At 34.7% G+C, this 19,625-nt stretch overlaps 1 long non-coding RNA gene across 1 annotated transcript in view; it reads right to left on the bottom strand.

Moving 5' to 3' along the window:
- Positions 1-3,314: 3,314 nt before the first annotated feature.
- Positions 3,315-19,625, bottom strand: part of LOC107309561 — a 55,702-nt gene continuing 39,391 nt past the window's right edge. The window contains exons 2-4 of the long non-coding RNA XR_004306100.1: positions 17,057-17,111; positions 12,602-12,659; positions 3,315-3,484 (exon numbers count right to left, since the gene is read on the bottom strand). This is a non-coding gene — a long non-coding RNA (uncharacterized LOC107309561). The remainder of the gene's footprint in view (positions 3,485-12,601; positions 12,660-17,056; positions 17,112-19,625) is intronic.

Raw genomic sequence — 19,625 nt, 5'->3', positions numbered from 1 at the left:
CTGAAAAAATTGATAAAACATGATTCCAGCCACTGAAGGGGAGTGGAAATGATAAGCAACAACATCTACTTCAAAGCAAATACTATCAGAGAGAATAGATTCCTATGAACTAATTGTCTCTGGGAGTGAGGCTTGAGCTACCGGTTCTGACAAGGGTGCCTCAAGAACCTGCTTCTCAAAGGTCCCCCCTTCCTACTTCACTGGCTTCACTCCACAGTGAGTGCCTTGTGAATCTCAGGAGGAGCACTTTTCTTCCCCTGTGCAAGGCAGAAGCTGTGGTTGAATTGCTCTTGGCATTTCAAATGTAATCATTTAATGGCAGAAATGAACGGAGCCTAACACTTGTATAGAAAAAAATAAAAATAAAAAAAAATACCAACACATAGTACCACTGATGCTGTTATAATGCATATCATAATTATATCACTGTCAAAATGTTTTCTTATAGGAAATTTTACTAATCTCAACACCTCATGATACAGTGTTTCTCGAATGTGGTAAAATTCATTTGACCAGGAACTACACAACCAGGAGAATTGGTAATGTCCTTCTGAAAGAAAATGGGAAGGTTCATCAAGTAACTCAGGTATTGGCATAGAAGAACACAAATAGCTAGGAATATTAGTGTAATGTAACAAAAATGAGTAACTTTACTGTAACATGCTTGAACCATGGCTCAGCATAAATGTGCACAGATTCAACATAACAAAGCATATTGCCAGTGTCGGTGAGATAGTGCTAAACTACTTCACCATACAGGTGGAGAGTGCAATTTTGATGACTACTGAACACTGTGAATCTCCCAGTGTATCACAATTACAGAAACACCTGTGTTAAATAAGTTTGAGCTGATTCACTATGAAAATGCATAGTGTTCAATAGTCCTTAGAATTAAATGCCTTGCCAACAAGCCACAGGTGTACACCACAGGAGCACATGATAATGTAATTGTGAAGGATGTGATGACAGCTCTCCATCCATAATACCACCTTCCCAAGATGCACTCATGCATTTGTTTTATATTTAGGTATTTTCTAACTATAGCTTCAGAGTCATCTAAGCATGCAGCAGCAATCCAAAAGGAGCACTAAACAGGAAGATAAATAAATAAATAAATAAAAATCAGACTTAAATTTGATTGAGCCCAGTCCAGAAAGGAAAAGGAAAAAGAAAACAACAACAACAACAACAAATCAAAAAGTAATACTTTAGACAGACTGGATAACTTGACATTTAATATTTGTAAAGTGAGGGCTTGCCAGATGCTTACCTTTTACCTTACAGAAAATGCTACAGAAACTAGACAAGATAAATACGTTGAATATGTTGATTAGCAGATTATTAATTCATCAAAATCAGGAGTTTAATTTTAAATTCTTTGGTCTCAATGATCTCCTGAGGTCCCTTCCAACCCTTGCAATCCTGTGTGATTCTATGGTTATTTTACCTTTCTATTGAACAAGAAAAAAAAAAAAAAAAAAGGTGATTTTTTAAAGGAATCTATTCCACCCTTCTTCTGGATGGTTTCAAAATTAATGAAAATACCAAAAACATAATATACATTATACCTGAGTTTTTTCAATCAGCAAAAGGAAAATTATGTTAGCGTTGTAAGAGATTCTGTAGGATGATAAAGCTATTTGTATCAGTTATCAAATCACACATCTATCCATATCCACAGAGACTTACTGCCCTTTGTTTTGATGCATTTTTGTGAAACCCAAGGTTAAGTCAGGAAGATTTAATTTTCTCATGATTACAGTTATAAGATCCTGCACAGCCAGCAAGAAGGACTAGAAGAATGTGAGCTCCATAAATATTTACAACTCAGGAATACATGTGAGTCTGGCAACAGTTAGTACAGAAAAGTGGTTAGCCAGATGGATTTGTTCTCCTTGTGTTTATCTGTGCTCTTGGCATGGCTTTTGATTTGAATATTTGCTATAAGTTTCATTTAGCTTAGAGCTACAAGTACAGGAACAGAAAAGTGTGTAGTATCAAAACTATTAAACATTTGCTCTAGTTGGTATGTTTTTACTATGTTTTAAATATAAAAATCCAGGGCAGTATCAACACAAGTAGGTACAGATTTGGGACTGTTTCAGTCCAAGTTGTTTCACAGTTAAGACTTTGTCTCCCCCTCCCTTGTGTTTGTCTGTTTACAGTAATAGTGACCCTCACTCACCTCTTATCCACAGCTAAATAATGAAAAAAATCAATAAAAATTCTGTGGGGTTAGAAATAAGCAAATCTGTCATTCCTCAGTCTGCAAATATGCTAAAGGACTGATGAAATGGAATCGTAGAAGAAAATCTTCCCCTCTTCTATAGCCACTGTCTGATTCATGTAATCGTATTACCATAAATGTGAGTCAGTAGCTTCTTCCATCAATTTTTAACTAATTGTCCATTTAAATCTGATGCAAGCTTTTTCCTCAAAACAATGAATATTTAGTAATACTGAGATTTTCCCTCATAATGCTGCTTTGTTAATTCCCCCTTTCTGCTTTTCTGGCTCTCATACATTAAGGATATCTAGACTGCCCTTTTAAAATCCCCTGTGGACATACGTGCATGCACACAGACTTACACCAGAGCATGCCATAGAAAAAAGCATTTAGCTTTTCCAAGCCTGGGGCACTCAGTGCAGGAGGTATTTGGAGTTGCTGGAGCAGGTCCAGAGAAGGGCCATTATGACGTTCAAAGGGCTGGAGCACCACTCCTATGAAGATAGGTCTGGAAGTTGGACTTGTTTATCTTGGAGAAGGCTCCAGGAAGGAAGGCTCATTGTGGCCTTCCAGTACTTGAAGACAGCTTACAACCAGATGAGGGGCTGACTTTTTGTACAGTCAGATAGTGAAAAGGGGGATTGGTTTTAAGTTAAAAGAAGGGAAATTCCAGTTAGATGTTAAGCAGAAGATCTTCAGTCAGAAGGCAGTGAGGCACTGAAATATGCTGCTCAGTGGCAGATGCCCTGTCCCTGGAGATGTTCAGTGTTTAGCAACCCTGCCCATGACATGGTGGTTAGAACTAGGACCCCTCCAACCTAAACTATTCTATGAATTTACGTCAAAGTTTTTAAAGTACTATTGTTTTAATAGACAGCAACTTGACTGATACCAAGGTTTAATAATGACAGACCTCAAGAGATAAAACTGTGAGACTGAAGTTGAAAAGCCAGGGTCTCTGAAATGGCTGCGGTCAATTGTGCTCACTGATTGATAGGCACTGTTGTATCACATAACTCACACTAACCAGGGTATTATGCAACTTCCTCTTAATTTCAGTAAATTTATTCATAAATCTTAAAAAGCACAACACATATTTGTTTTTTTTATTCAACTCCAAATACAGCTGATGCATCAACTCTGCTCTTTGTTTCTGTAGTATCGATATTTTCTTCAAATACTCTGCTTCTTTTCCCAGATTCTCCTTCTGCTTGATCTTCTGGTCAGTCCTTAATCCTGCTCTTTTCAACATCACAGCTGAAAATGATTTAGTATTATTCCTTCTTTTCTAATTCATAGAATAAGATAAGATAGGTCATGAGGAAACAAATCTTTCCTGACAAGTAAATATCTTTGATAACCTAACTGTCAAACATGACAAAAATCAAGAGACACTCAGAAATTGACTTAACTAAGTAATATTTCTTTTTTGCTTGCATGCTTCTGATCAGTGATTTCATTACGATATAGAACAAATTTTCCATTCTGGATTGGATGAAAAACAAGACTCAACTACAGGAACTAATATACCCAGGTTGAAATAGATCTATATTGCAGTCCAGCTTAACTGAAAGTCATAAAGGAGAAAGAAAGTTGGATGTGCATTTAAGTTTTGTGAGGATTGCAAACATAAACAACAACAACAACAACAATAACAAAACAAACAAATAAATAAACAAAACCCACAAAAATGGAACCTTGAAGTTAGTGAGACTGTGTTAATTTCTACTTATTGCCCAGAATATGGCAGTAAGATACTCCCAAAAGTGTGGTAAAGATTTTTAGAGGAATAATGTACAACATGCTATTAAAATTTCAATACATAGCACCTATCTTGATAAACAAACATTTGGAGCCTTAGTTAGAACATGTTTAAGAAGATAATCTATATTCAAGAATATAATTGTCATGGAATCAGGTGTACACTTTATTAATTTATGAAAATCATCTGCTGGCTAAGGTGTTTTAGGTGTTACTTAAGGGGTCTAAAAGCCAATATCAGTGTTGATAGGGTAAACCAGTTTCCAAGCAAACTGATTTGTTGAAACAAAGCACATATTTTAGCTATCATAGCATGAAGTTACTTTTTTGATTGCAAAAATTAACTAATCACTGTACTCATTGCTCACAGGCCTATGAGTAAGTACAATAGTATGCAAGAATTGTGTTTAAAGTAATTTCTGGTTTAGGATGGGTAAAACCTGAAAACTGGTACTTTAGAGTACCAGTTAGAGTACTTAAGAGGTACTTAAAGAGACCAAATGGACAACAGATGTGCAGTTAGACCTGTAATCATGACAAGAGTTAAAAATGAATTTAGCCTGTCTACACGATGGAAATTCATTCTGTGTCAAGGGACAAGAGTGTTAAATGAGTTTCATAAGATGGTTACATATTGAACTGATGAATTACTTTAGGAAGAGATGTTTCTTAAAGTAGCTGGATAGTTTTGGTTATTTCTCCCATGGTAAATAGAAGTAACTAAATTATGCTCTACAGCTCTTTAGATATTACATCAATGGCTTTGTTGTTTTCTAAAATATTAGCTGTACAAAATTAAATGTTGTTGCTTTCCTTTAATCTAAGGATGAAAGTGGCTACATTCTGGAAGAAGAAAACATAAGCACTGTGTTGGTGCAAGGCTCTAAATACCTAAATATTGGCAGCAGACCCAATTTCTATCACAAACATCCAAAGCATTGCTCATCAGAACATTCCTTATCAACCTTTCAGAAAATTTTACATCTAAAAAGACATATGTATAAGTACACTAGCAAACATATACACTCTGAATTATGTTGATCAGAAGATCAACTCATTTGCTCTTGAATTCCAGTTATCAACATTCACTTTCTACTACTGAAAACGAGTCTGATGATTTCATCTTAGTCTTTATTTGCACCTGTCAAAAAATACTGATGTTATTGTCTAATTCCTTCCAACAAATTACCAAAATCATCTTGCCTGAATGCAGGCAGAAGTTTTGAATACCAATATTTCTTCTTCGTTGAAATCTAAACGTAAGGAAAATATGTTAGAAAAATCAAAAAGAATCAAATATCAAAGAAGAAAAATTGGCAAACTGACAAGAAATGTTTTTCTTTTGTAGGAAATTCTTTGCACTTGAACTTATAAGGATGATATATGTATGAGGTATGAAAATTCTCCATCCTATTTCACTTATGAATGTGCCTTAATGCTAAACTATCTTATTACAGACACTACGCCTATCAGAGAAATAGAAAGGTTGGTTGTGTCATTGATACCATCTTATTTTCATCATGATCAAAATTTATTGCGCCATCTGATCTGAATCCTCAAGATTATACTTGAGATGGTATCTAAGAAGGCACCTTGATATACACATCCCCACACACCTTTCTCCCTCCTCTTGTCCCCTTTACCTTGGTTTTAAAAGCAGTAAAATGTAGTTGGCTCTCAGGCCTGGAAGACATTGCGAGTGTGGTCTGACAGCATCCCAGATAGGATCCTGTGGAAGCCAAGACTCCTATCCAGGCAATAGTAAAAACCTAGCACTTAACATGACACTAACCTTTTTTTTTTTTTTTTTTTTTTTTTTCTTTGCTCACAGACACCAATTTGAGGGTGTTAATACCTGGTTAAGATAGATAGAAATTAACAACTGTGAAGTGTCTCAGCACCATGACAACATGACAACACAATATTTGAGTGACCTGTCTCTTACTGTTACTGACTTTTGGTTTAATTAACTGCCTAAGAAAATGTAGCAAAGTTCGGAAACTGCACTCGATGTGCAGCCCTGTTGCCATTTTTGATGGCAGGTAATGCATAAAATTACAGTCTGTGATGTAGGATTTTCCTTTCCACTCTTTTTTTTTTTTTTTTTTTCTTTTTCCTTCCTCTCCTTTTCCCCTAGTATAGAAGAAAAATCCTTCAGAACAAATGTATATAACTGCCTCTGTGTGTTTGTAGAAAATGATAATATGCACCTTGGTAACCTTCATATAATCTTTGCATGCTGTGAGATTTAATAGGATTTTCATGCTGATCTTGTAATGGCATGTTTTTAACCTTGCTATTTCTCCTCAGAAGCAAGTGGCCTGTAGCTACAAGAACCCATAGTTAATAGCACTAGGTTATCTCCTGTCCATCCTCCAGATTAACTTGGAGCCAGGTATCTGTGTACACCAAAGTAATTCCTAGAATACCACAGCTAAACACCATGGATTCATTTGTTATACATGGCATCTTTGAGTCACAGGTCTGTAATGTTAATTCAAATATTTCAACAGATGGCAAAAGACAATTATAACCTGAGGATTTTTTTCCAGCCAAAGGGTAAAATCCAAGTTTTCATCACAAATTAGGTTATATTATATTAAACATGGAACATAAGAATGCTTTACTGTAAAGTAAACTATAGATGGAGAAGACTTTCACAGCTAATAGTTACACTGCTAAGTCAGATACATTATCAGAGCACCAAATGCCTTAATTTTCTTTAGAAACTGCGGAATTTGTTATTTTCCCCGTTCTCAGATATCTCTTTTTCATTGGACAATTAAAAAAGGATGCTGTCTATTATGTCTGGTAATATTTATCGGAAAGGACTGAGCAGTGAGTGGAAGTTGAAGGACTTTAAAGTCATTCACAGAATTATTTGAAAAATTCACTGTTCCAAAGACATTTTACTCCTGAGATCTGATGTAACCACTGAGATTATATATCTATATCTATATCTATAAAATTAAAAATAAATAAATAAAATAGCCCATTGTGGAGCACAAATGATAGTTTAAGAGCCTAAAAGAAGCCACAAGAAATGTTCAAAGAGAAAAATTAAGAAAAGAAAAAAAAGAAAATTATGATCAGGATGATCATCCATTAAATTTTCTCTGCTGTAGACAAAGTAGACATTTTCTATGCAGACAAAAGTACTTCAGGTTTCTGTAGCTCTTGTCTTTCTCCTTTTTTTTTCTTTTTCTTTTTTCTCACTTTTTTTTTTTTTTTTTTTTTTTACATTTAGAAAGAACTAGATAACATTTTTCAGCTCTCTGAGACCTTGATCTAGCACCATCTGAGGTAGTAGAAGTTTTTCTAGTTACCTCGATAGGCTGAAGATCAGGTAGACAAAGAAATGGTGTATGTGTACCAATAATAACAACAAATTCATCCCATACCTTGAAGGTGTATCTGATCCAATATCCTTCCCTTCCCCAAAGTATAAAATGAATTTTAAAAGATTGTAAGTGCACAGCTACAGCTGTGACATCAGAATAGACATCTCATTAGAAAAAAATATAGATCTACTAAAATGTCCCAGCATAAGTCATTTTTTCCTACAGGAAACAGGACATCACTACACAAACTCACAGAATCTTATAAACAGTAGTATTTACACTAAAGATACACACTTGCCCATTTTGTGGTATTAGATTTACCATATTCCTTATGAGCAAGTGAAAGAAAACATAATTGACATATGAATGCTTATTAAGCAGAAAACAGCAAGCAGCTGCAAAGAGCCATTTCTGACGTAACTACAGTGTGACACCACTAGATTTAAAGGAGACAATTAGAAAGGTGAATTAACAGTGGTTAGTCCCTGAAAATGGTAACTCTGTATTAGCCAGTGCAAGTCATCACGGTAATTGATTCTGCTCTTCAGCTCCTCATACGATCATTATATTGCAGATGGAAAACAACTTTTTGCCCTGTTAATTTTAAAAGGTGTCTGTAACCAGATACATAACTGCTCTTATTCTTTATTCATAGAGTTCTAATTATATCTTATGTTGATGATGGCTACAATACTTGCACTTGCCTTACATTTTACATTTAAATTCAGTACATTTATGTAAAGATTTAAAGCATCTGCTCTGATGTTATTTAATTTTTAGAATTAAAGGTTCACTTAAAAATGAAATACTTTCTAAAAAAACATCACATAATGATAAACTCAGTAGGCTTATTTGCAAACTATGTGTTAACTTTTTAAAAATATATTTACCCACATGAATGATTTAATGACTGTCTAGGATACTTGTCATGTTGTTAATAGATATTCATGCATAGCAGAACACCTCTGTTTACTGACCAAGCCCATGATTATAAAAGTCTACCACTTTAGAGATGAAAGCTGTGTTTTAAACAGACGATCACTAACTGTCAATTTTCATACTCAGATTTAATCTAAGAATTTATGTTGGACTTTTTGTAGGCTTAATATAATTTAAATATGTATAATTCCAAATGTTTGTAGTCTATTTTTGAACTTCATATTGACCATAAATCAAATACAGTTGAAAAAAATCATATATCATATCTATTCTCTTCCAAGTTGCTACATTTTTCATGGCTGTTAGGAAGACTCAACTGTGTGTTTCCTCAGTATCTCCAGGCTTTAACCAAGACAATAGGCACTGTGGTGAGAGAAACAATATCATCAGTTGCTTTCCTCGCACTTGTAGTCAATGGACTGAGATGTGCTCATAATTTATCTTTCTACACAGAGGTTTTCATTCAGGATCATGTTTAAACGCTGTAGTAACGTGTAGTAACCCACATAAATTGTATAAAAATGATAAATCAGAACTGGTGAAGAGCAGCATTTGTGCACCAGCCTTGAGTGGCTCTAAACACACCTATATCATTTTTAAAACTCCTCTTAGTGAAAATCCAAGAGAAATAACGTGCCACACAAGTGGACTTGACTTAATGGACAGTGCCTGAAATGTATGAACTGGTCTTAAGGTATGAGAAGTAAAATAAAAATAAAAGTTTTTGAAAAGTTAAAAGGTAAGCCAGAAAAAGAATATGTATACATCTTTGTGTATGTCCATTTACTCTCAAATTCAAATATTTAAAGATACAATGAGCATTACTTTATTGGAACGCTACAATCAAGAGTTCTCTCTTTTGACCTAAACAGTTGTGTGTGTAGAACAGTCAAATCAAAGCATCAAGTGTCCCACACTTCATGCATGAAGCCTTCAGATATTTTGTTTGTTTATTTATTTATTTATTTTCTGCTGAGACCAAGGAAGATGATATATCAGTTAACTTGGGAAATATTAAAAAAGAAAAAAATAAATAAATCAAAAACCCTTGAAACCGACACTGCAGTAAATGGCTACAAAGCATACACTTGAACTGTACAAGTATATCTCTTGAATCCAGAGGTGTTGTATGAAAGGTCAGAGTTGTTGTTCATTTACTTTAATCTATCAGTCGTAACTGTCTCTTCATGACTGATATAGAAACCCAGAAAATATAGAGGTTTTCCTGTCCTTTGTTTTGTTTGCACTTTTCCCACCACTCTGATCATACAGAGAGAGGTCTTTTCAATTGCTAGTATTTCTTACTTAGAATAGAGGTATTTTTTGTTTTCTTTATATTATTAAAACATGACTATGGGGAAAATATTTTCAGATTCACCTACTTTTCAATAAAAGATAATACAAGAAAATACAGTCCCTGCATAGTTCCTACAGTGAGAATAGTAGTATTCATGGGCTCTGAACTACACATATCAAAGGATCTGGATTTTACTTCAGTTTTTCCATGTCCATGATTATATTCACACTAGAGACTGATGCCTTCCTAAGAGGCATAATCCAAACAGAAACCTAAAACTTCTGACAACATGACAGACACAGACCATAAACTAAATGCATTCTTGATCTCTGGTATCTTCCTAAACAGAGTAAAGTATAATGAAAGGGTTCTGATACTGAATAAATAAATAAATAAATAAAATGGAGATAGGAATTTAAATAATCAACTTTCTACTGGATTCAGTGGTTATAGCTCCAGAAGTAAACAGAGGATTTGATCCTTTGTCTGTTATTAAAATAAATATATTTACTTCTACCACAGTACATCATTTGTATTGTAGATATTAATTGAGCCATCTTGTTGGACAAAGTTTTACACTTTCAATAGAAAGTAATTCAATCCAATTTTTGAGGTCTTAAAGATCCCTATAGCAACTGAATTTTGTGGTTTTTATCCACATTCCCTAGAGGATATAATTCCATCTCTCAAAACTTCATATATAATCGACAAATTTTTTTCTGTCAAGTTCAATTCTGCAGTCTGAAATATCTCTCACTTAGAAAGAAGAGACAATCCCTATAGGTCAGGTCTGAATCATGGATAAGATAAAGATGTTCAGAACCTCTCTGCCATTTGTGGTAATCCTACAGATAAATATAGGAGTTCCATGTTCACTGCTTTTATAATACCAAGAATTAAGCTTTATTCTGTAAAAAGGAGTCAGTCACACACTTTGAAATAACAGTGGAAATATGTGCTGTGAAGACTTCGGTGCTTAAATGGAATATTCTGGGAAAGAAACACTCTGCCTAAAAGATAAAAATCTTTTGATAACATAATATTGACACTTAACCTGCAATAAGTCTTCCTGAATATAGAAGGAACCACTTCCAGTGTAGAATAATTTCTATCACAGGGACAGTTTCTTATTCACACACAGTTTCCACTTGATCACAGCAGTTTAATTCGTGCATCTGTATATGGTCCTTACCTGCCAGCAAATTTAACTTTTTAGCTGATGTGACAAACCTACTTACACCCATGATGCAGTGTTTTGTGATGGAGAGAAGTACTGTACTCCATGGATGGAGCCAAGATGGAACACTTCTCCCAGGCTGTGGGATCTGTGTGCCTTTGTTTAGGCACAGTGGATAACCAGCTTAACAAAACATGGACACGTGAAAAGAAAAATTCTGGGGAATCATTGCTTACTATGCATGAAATTTATCAATCTATATCTATATTTCACAGTTTATTCTTTTGTTTAGAAAAAGCAGAAAACTTCTACACAAAAAGAAAGAAATATATTAATAGTTAATTTTTATCTATAGCATGGATGAATATCCACCTTGCTATATTGCTTGATATACATAAATATCATTGCTGAAAACTAATTTATTCAACCATGAAAAACCAATGCAAACATGATATTATTCCCCTTTCTATATATAGACAAGTATATGAGCACAATTTTTGTTAGTCTACCAAAAATCTACAAGAAGGTCTCAGAGAAATCAGTTACAACCTACAAACACATAGTTTCCTGTCAAACATTATTTTATTATGTTATTCTTGCACAGCAGTTTATTACTTTTTGTCCTTAATAAATAGTAATTTCCAATCATTTAATATTTTTATTCATGACAGGGAAGTCATGATTTGGGAAATTCCAAAACTGTATTTTTAGAATTCAATACAATGGAGGGAAACATTCAGAATAAATGAGATTAACTAAGTGATATACAGAAAGCCATAGAAAGAAGCTATGTGTTGGGGTAAAAAAAAAAAAAATAAAATAAAATAAAAAATAAAAATTAATAAGGTCACTGAGAATGCAAAACCAGAAGGCACTAGTAGAAAAAATGGCTAGAGAAAATGATTTAAAAACATCTAAAAATTCTGATACTCCTAAAATTAAACAGAAACAAATAAATAGATGAAATGCTTCATTAATATAAGTTTTAAGGATGTTGCAGGTGAACATTTTTCCTGAGCGCTAACGATATACACATAAATACATAAGAGGCTGAGGGAGAACAAAGAAAACTGAAAGAGCAGCAAAGTCATCAGGCAGATCAAATCCCAGAACTAGATCCAGAAAGGATAAAATAAAAACTTGAATGATAGTGAAGGTCAAAGAGGTGATATGTTTCTTGATGGGCAAAAAAAAAACAACAACAGAGAATTAAATACTGAGACACAGATGAGCACAAATGTTCACCAGACTAACAGAAAGGAAGACACATGAAGTATAATAGACATGTGATGACAGAATTGGAATTTCCTGAAAACAATAAATTCAATATGCCTACTGCCCATGAGGATATACATTCCTAATGTTCTGCTTTAAAATCATGTAAACACAATGCAAAAATAACAGCCTTTCAAAGTTTTCACTGATGTTCTCAATGGGGGGGAATAGTGCTGATGATTAAAGGCACAAACAAAGAATCTATTGGCATAAAAATATGATGATTATAAACATTTATTCTTTTAAATTACATTAAGCAACAACATTAGCAAGCCTAACATTTCATGATCATTAGCAAAACTGAAGACTTGAAATACCTTTTCAATGTCTTGACAGAACTGTTTTTTTAAAATTTATTTATTTTTAGCACCTCAAGCAGTTAAGATCATTTGCTGACACTGTGGCTCTGAATCTACAACAATTTCTAGCACCAGAAATATAGACTGGGGAAGGAGAGTTTAACATGGTTTTAACTGCCCTTGTGTGTGTTCATTTTATTGCTGTCCTGAGTTCAATATATAGATATTTTTGCATGTTTAGAGAGGTCTGATATTACAGCTATAAGTGAGAGCACAATGCAATACCTGTCTGGCTACTAGAAGATACTGGATGTCATATTTGCTTGTTTAATGTTGCAGACACCTAGGGGGAAAAAACAAACAAACACAACACTGCATTCCTCAGTTAACATGTACTTAACATCTCATGAAGAGAGAGGATTTCCTAAAGCTAAGAAAGATACAAATCTTAAGCTTCATCTCAAATGAAAAACAACAACAAACAAACAAAACAAACAAACAAAAGAACCAACCTTTTTTCTTACTGCAATGTACTTTGAAACTTGTTACTCTTTGTAGGAATTTATTTTATTTTATTTTATTTTATTTTATTTTATTTTATTTTATTTTATTTTATTTTATTTTATTTTATTTTATTTCATTTCATTTATTTATTTTACGATGTTCACATTTGTCTGGTGAAATCTCCAAAACATTCCAAAACTGACTAGGTTTTGAGTCACAATCTGTACAAGAGTGGGCTACAACAGACTAGTCTTTGTGGAGGCATCAGGGAGGAATTATTTTTGTTGGGCTGTTACAGTGGGAAGCAGGGAAAAACAGCAAGAACTTTTCCCTTTCCTTGCATACTTAAGAGAACAATGGAAGACAACAAAGAACAACAAAGTTGGAGGGCTCAGTTTCCATCCCTCCCTAGTTTCCCTAATCATCCCCATGCCCTCTTCCCAGGAAAGAGAGAGGAAGGCAGCAATGATCTTTAGACTGAGGATACTGTGTCTGGAGAGAAACTGTCTAGTAAGTACATTGCATCATTCTGAGAGCACCTTATGGCTTAGAAATTAAAGCTGGCTCATGTTCAGCCACACCACAAAGCACTGGAGCATATGGGTATCAGCATGCAAAGGATAGTGCAGAAATACCTTTTCTTCTTGCTCTTCAGTAGCTAAAAAGGACCACTTGTAACTAAAACATATTCAAGCCCACAAGACATTTAAAAAAAGTCTTAAATATTTTCCTGCAGCAGCAGTGCAACAATAATTTCTTGAATCCAATTCACTGAATTTACTGAGTATTCCTCAACAATAAATGTACTGGTTAGTTACTCCTAAACAGGCTTTAGTTGTTAATTATTGATGACAGAATAAACTGTAAGCACTCCTAAATGCCCCTCTGACATCAATGTTTCCTATGAGACTTCTCTACTCTCTCTTGAATCTCTGTATGTTAACTCAGTTTAGCTTCCTTTTGATGTTGAAATAAAAGAGTTTTCCTAATGGAGTTGAACTGTGGCAGTTACGAGTATAATATCAGACGCAGATTATGTAATTATAGTTTAGTTTAAAAAAAGCTCATCGCGGTATTGATAGATTTTCATATATGTTGGTTTCAGCACAGAAGTTGAATTAAGTCATAACATCAAAGTGCAATCAATATGCTATATGGCATATCATCCCTTCTTCCTTCTTCTTCATTAAGAGAACATATTGCTGACTGCTGAGAGAGACATTAATTTTCCACTGTTGCTTCAATAATATAAGACAAGGTGTTTCCCACAAGCTAAGGCATTTTCATCCTCAAGTGCTGCCTGTGCACTCATACTACTTGAAATATTCTTGAAGGAACAGTTGAACAGTGCAGTTTTATCACATGAAAGTGCTTCTAGGAGCACCAGTTTTGATATAACCTTTTGTGGAAAGAATTCAAAACGAATAAATATGATTTCATTTATTTACTAGAACAAAATCAGTTGTCTTAATTCTACAATTTTTATTACTTATAAGTTAACTGGTTTCAACGTATATGTTAACTATTATCGTAACAAAAGTTTAATGTGCTAATACACCATAAATCCTATAAAGAAATGAGAATTTCTAGGCACGATGGGAAGAAATTCTTTATGCTTTCAGAAAATGTTTTTTTCTGAAGTTTTATTTATATGAAATTTCAAAATTCTGCTTTTTTTATCACTCTTGTTCATAATGAAAAATAAATTTTAAAGTACTGAAATAAAGGGTAAGGAAAGACTGAACAACAGCTGAACAGCTGTACTGCATTAACAGTTTTTGCTATTTCTGGTTTTCTTCTTGACATCTTATTGAGTGTCTGACCAGCTCTGTTAAGCAGAGCCAAGAAGACCTCAAGATGAACAGCATTTTAACAATTATTCCAATTTGTGACAATATTCACAAGTGTATTTCATATTTCAAAATTTCCCATTTCTACAAATAAATATAACAGGACTAAGCATGTTTTCCTGGCATCGTATTATTTATTTCAATTAGGTTAATAATAATATAAATACTAGGTTACATGTTTGCATACTATGGTATAAGATGACAGACTTTTTTATGTTTTACCTAATACAGTTTTTCTTCTCTTTTCTTTCTCCTGGTCTGAATTTTGATAAACTTAAAAACTGTCTTCATAATCAAATGTTACTGAATTTGAAGAGCAAAAGAATGGTAACAATAACACTTTCCTCAGTCACTGAATTAAGTTAACAGAAGCCCTGGTGATTTTTGATTGGTATTGTGCATAGCTTTACATTGCTGTAATACAAAGCAAACATACAGTATTTTGGCTTATGATAATCTGTCTGTTTTCAAAAATTCCAAGGCAATGAATTGCATATACTTAAAACAGTCCTTGTTGCTTTAACGTTCTGGAAATTAAATCTGCATTGTAATGATGTAAATCAACGCCCAAAACATAGTGCAGGGAAACAGGCTTTTATAATGTTTTTGAATGTGTTTTATGCTTTACTTACATGCTATACCTCTGAGGAAAAAACAACAAGGCTCTCAGATGTCTGTCAGACCCTGGGAAGGCCCCAGCTGGGGCAGGGCACGGTTTGAGGAGGAAGAAGCAGCAGGGAGAGGCTGTCAGAGGCTAATCCTAGCCCCATTCCCCAGCCCTCTGTGACTAGGAAGAGGCGGGGGAAGATGTTGATTTAGTATTTGTCTTTGTTTCTCACGAGCTAACTTATTTTAATTGGCAATAAATTAAATTAATTTTCCCCAGTTCAAGTCTATTTTTCATTACCAAGTTACCCAGATGGCAAAGTCCTGGAGGATCGGGATCAGGCAGGAGGTCTGTATTCATGCATCTAAATTCTACTTCAGTTCTACTATTTCCAGCTGTTGGATTTACTGCTAAGAAGTTTAGTCAATAAGAAAATAGACCTTTGTACTTTGTTTGTCTGAATGGAGAAGAAATGGTTCATCCCTTAAAGTATATATATAAAAAAAGAGTCACTTCCATGTCTTGTGACAGTTGTATTTGATTTGTACTGCACTACGAACTGCTACAGGAATTAAGAATTCCTTGGACAATATTTTACCAGCTAAGGTACTCCTCATACTGCCCCAGTTTTTGCTGATGTCAATTTATTTCTTTTGCTGATGTGCACAAGGTCTCTTACTTCTGGAAAGACTAAATGAAATGATAATACGAAGCAGTCAAACTGCTGGTAGGGCTGTAAATAGGTTTGTACAGTCTGTCTGTGGGGAACTCAGAATCCAGTTAAAGTTGGTAGACATTTTAGTTCTAATGAATCAGTAATGGTTCATGAACCAGGCTTTCTTAATATTAATTATAGATTATTACATCTTCATTTATAGATCCAACCTAATAAAATGTTTTCATAGTGCACTGTAGAAAGATAAAGACTGAGAAAAGAAGGAAAAAAACCACTAAAATTTGTGAGGACTTATAACAGATCATGCTCCAAGGACAATAGCAGAAACTGAGAGAAAAAACAGTTTTTCCACCAATTTGTCTAGAAACCAGATCTAGCATGGAAACAGATGATTTAACACATAACATAGTGAATAGCTTTTAAGCAGATACTTTGTAATTTAATAAAGTGTCTGTGCTATATTTCTAAGTTGATGAGGGCAAACTCGGCTAGGATTGAATTTTTAATTAAAACTGTTACCACCTCTTTCCTCTTTTGGTGTCAAATAGATCATTTACATTTTCAACATAATTTCATTTAATGTCTAAATAAACGTTCCACTTAATGAAAGCATTTAAATAACATTTTAATGAAAAAGGGGAATATAATATATAGGGTTGAATTTAATTTCCCTGAGTTTTAACACACGTGTGGAACGTGTTCTGAGCTAAGGAAAATATTTTGAACCTGATGGGCTGTAAATTACAGCCCTTGGTGTATATTCTGTTTTTAATTAATTTTCATAGCCATTCTCCATAATCCTAATAGTTGCCTGAAAACAACAACAACAACCAAACAAACAAACACCACCAATAACAACATTATATTTATTATGTTAAAACCTCACATTTAAGGAACGTCACAGAAGCGGGTAGAGAAAAAAACATATTTTTGACCAAAATAGTCATATTAAACCGCAAGAGATGGTTGGGATGTTTAACATTTTAGATACAAACTATAATTAGGGAAAATTCAAGTCTGTTCAGAAATTCTACTTTAACCAGAACCAATGTAAACTTTGTAGAGGCATACTACTTAGTAGTACTTGTAGTAATTGTACTTACCTATGCACCTAGGTTTTCAGGTTCACTTCATATAAATACCACAGTATTGGATGAACTACAATGAAAACAATTTCCATTTAGTCTTGAATAGTGTTATATCATCTGAGGACAAATTAAATTGATATCTATGTGGTAATACTAAGACTGGATTTTCCCTTTCATTTGAGTTAAAGGTGCGAATGGTCAAGAATCTCATTGCTATGAAGATTTATCCTTTGACTGTTGTCAAGAGTATCCAAGAGTCTTACATGACACTGATGATAGGTTCAAGTACACCCTCCGTCATCAAGCTGAGCAGTATGGGTCTGTGTTAACCTAAGCATTAGGTTCAACATAGCAAAGTGCAAGGTTTTGCACTTGGGTTGGAGTAGTCCCAGATTCATACATAGCCTGGGAGAAAAGCTCTTAGAGAGTAGCCCTGTGGAGAAGAATTTGGGGGTCCTGGTGAATGAAAAACTGAACATGAGCCAGCAGTGCACTCTTGCAGCTCAGAAGGCCAATGGTATCCTGGGCTCCATCAGAAGAGGGGTGGCATGCAAGGACAGAGAAGGTGACAGTTCCTCTCTACTCTGCCCTTGAAAGGCCCTACTTGGAGTACTGAGTCTAAAACTGGGGCACCAATACATGAAAAATATAGAGATGTTGGGGAGGATTCAGAGGAGGGCCACAGAGATGATCAAAGAGCTTGTGTACCTCCCCTATGCAAACAGGCTGGGCTTGTTCAGCCTAGAGAAGAGAAGGCTGTGTGGAGACCTCATTGTAGCCTTCCAGTATTTAAAAGGGGGATATGAAAAAGGAGGGGAATAAACTTTTTACTTGTGCAGATAGTGATAGGACAAGGAAGAAAGATTTCAAGCTCAAGCAGAGAAGGTTTAGATTGTGTGACAGGGGGAATTTCCTTAGAGAGAGTGGCGAGGTGCTGGAACAGGCTGCCCAGAGAAGCAGTGGATGCTCTGTCTCTGGAGATGTTTAAGGCCAGGTTGGATGGACCACTGGACAACCTGGGCTAGCACCAGGTCTGGAGGTTGTTGGCTCTGCCTGTGGTAGGTGGCTTGGAAACTGATGATCCTTAGGGACCCTTTCAACCCAAGACATTCTATGAATCTTACAAAATTGTGGGAGAAGGAGAGGTCAGCTTGACCTCATTAAATGCTGACTTGCTGATAAAAAGGCACTGGGAAAGAGAGATGAAAAAAACAGAGATGTTTTGTAATTAGGCATAAGATAAGCTCTCTGCTGTTACGAAGATTTGTTATGGAATTTGCTTGCTTTCTAGCCAATAGATTGTTAGTGAAAATTTACTGAATACATGTGTTAGAATATAAAAGGCTTGCCTGGGAAAGTAAAAGATGATACAGAGAGTTAGCAATAAAGAAATCTTCCCTGAATGAGAACCCTGTGTCATGTTGCTAACTTGCGACACAAGAGCTAAGCATTTTATTGACTTTTAATAAGACTTCATTTTGTAGGGGAAGAAATTATATCAGGAGGTGGGGAAAGGGGAGAGGGAAGTGTCCTGAACATCCTAAGCAAAGGGATTCATTCAATTATCCCCACTGGAAGCAAAATCACTTTTGGGAGTAGATCAGTTTGCTCAGGCCATCTCCAAGTGCTCATAAAAAGTTATAAATATCTGAGAAGGTTGTTGTGTCTTTCTGTTACAAGGAGATACTGGGCCAGTCTGGCTTCTTTTCAGAAACAGTTTTTGGTGTGTGAAATCTGCAGGATGGTTTGGGTCTTTCTGTATAGCAAGGATTTTTAAATAACAAATCATGCTGAGGATGTTATCTTACACTCTCAGAACAGAAATTTCTTAGAAGGGGTAGAATAAATTATCATGGATGCTACAGATCTATTTGTTGAGTATCCAGAACTACAGAACAAATATTGGAAGGAAGAATCAGTAAATGACAAGTAGAGCAAAAATTATGAATGGCTTTAGCACATGTAGTTTGTGACATTTATCCAATAGTTTTCTTCTTTAAAAAATAAAGATTGATAGAGATTTGCTAGAGTAGGAAAATCTGTTTAATATAGGAAGGGAAGAATCTAAATTAGAGAAAACAATAGTTCATATTCAGAAGTGACATATCAGGCTCAAAGATAGTTTCTAACAATGTTTCTGAAGAACTGGGTCTTAGGTTCTGACTTATCCAGGTCCCTGGTATTAAATTTACCTTGCTAATTCTGTTGATTATGTGAAGTAGAGAGACTCTCAATACAGGAAATGATGAAAATATTACACTCTGAAAAAAATAAAAATAAAAGACCTTTTGGACTGGAACAGGGAAATGTTAGAAGATTTCATAGTAAAGTGCAAGGTCATGCTTTCAGGGATTAATAACAAGAATTTCCTCCTTCACATGGGAAGTCATTAGTTGGAAATGTCAGAGGAAGAGCAAGATCTAGGTGTATTAGTCAATTATAAGATTACTATGAACCATCACTGTGAAGTAGCCATGAAAATGTCAAAAGCAATCTTAGGATTTTTCAGGCAAGGTATTTCAAAAAGAAATATGGAAGTATTAATGTCACTGGAGCAAGCACTGCTAATATATCAGCTGGAATG

This window comes from Coturnix japonica, chromosome 2, assembly GCF_001577835.2.
Source record: "Coturnix japonica isolate 7356 chromosome 2, Coturnix japonica 2.1, whole genome shotgun sequence".
Classification (NCBI taxonomy): Eukaryota; Metazoa; Chordata; class Aves; order Galliformes; family Phasianidae; genus Coturnix; species Coturnix japonica.
The sequence above is the reverse complement of the archived record's forward strand: the minus strand, read 5'-3'. Positions and strand labels throughout refer to the sequence as shown.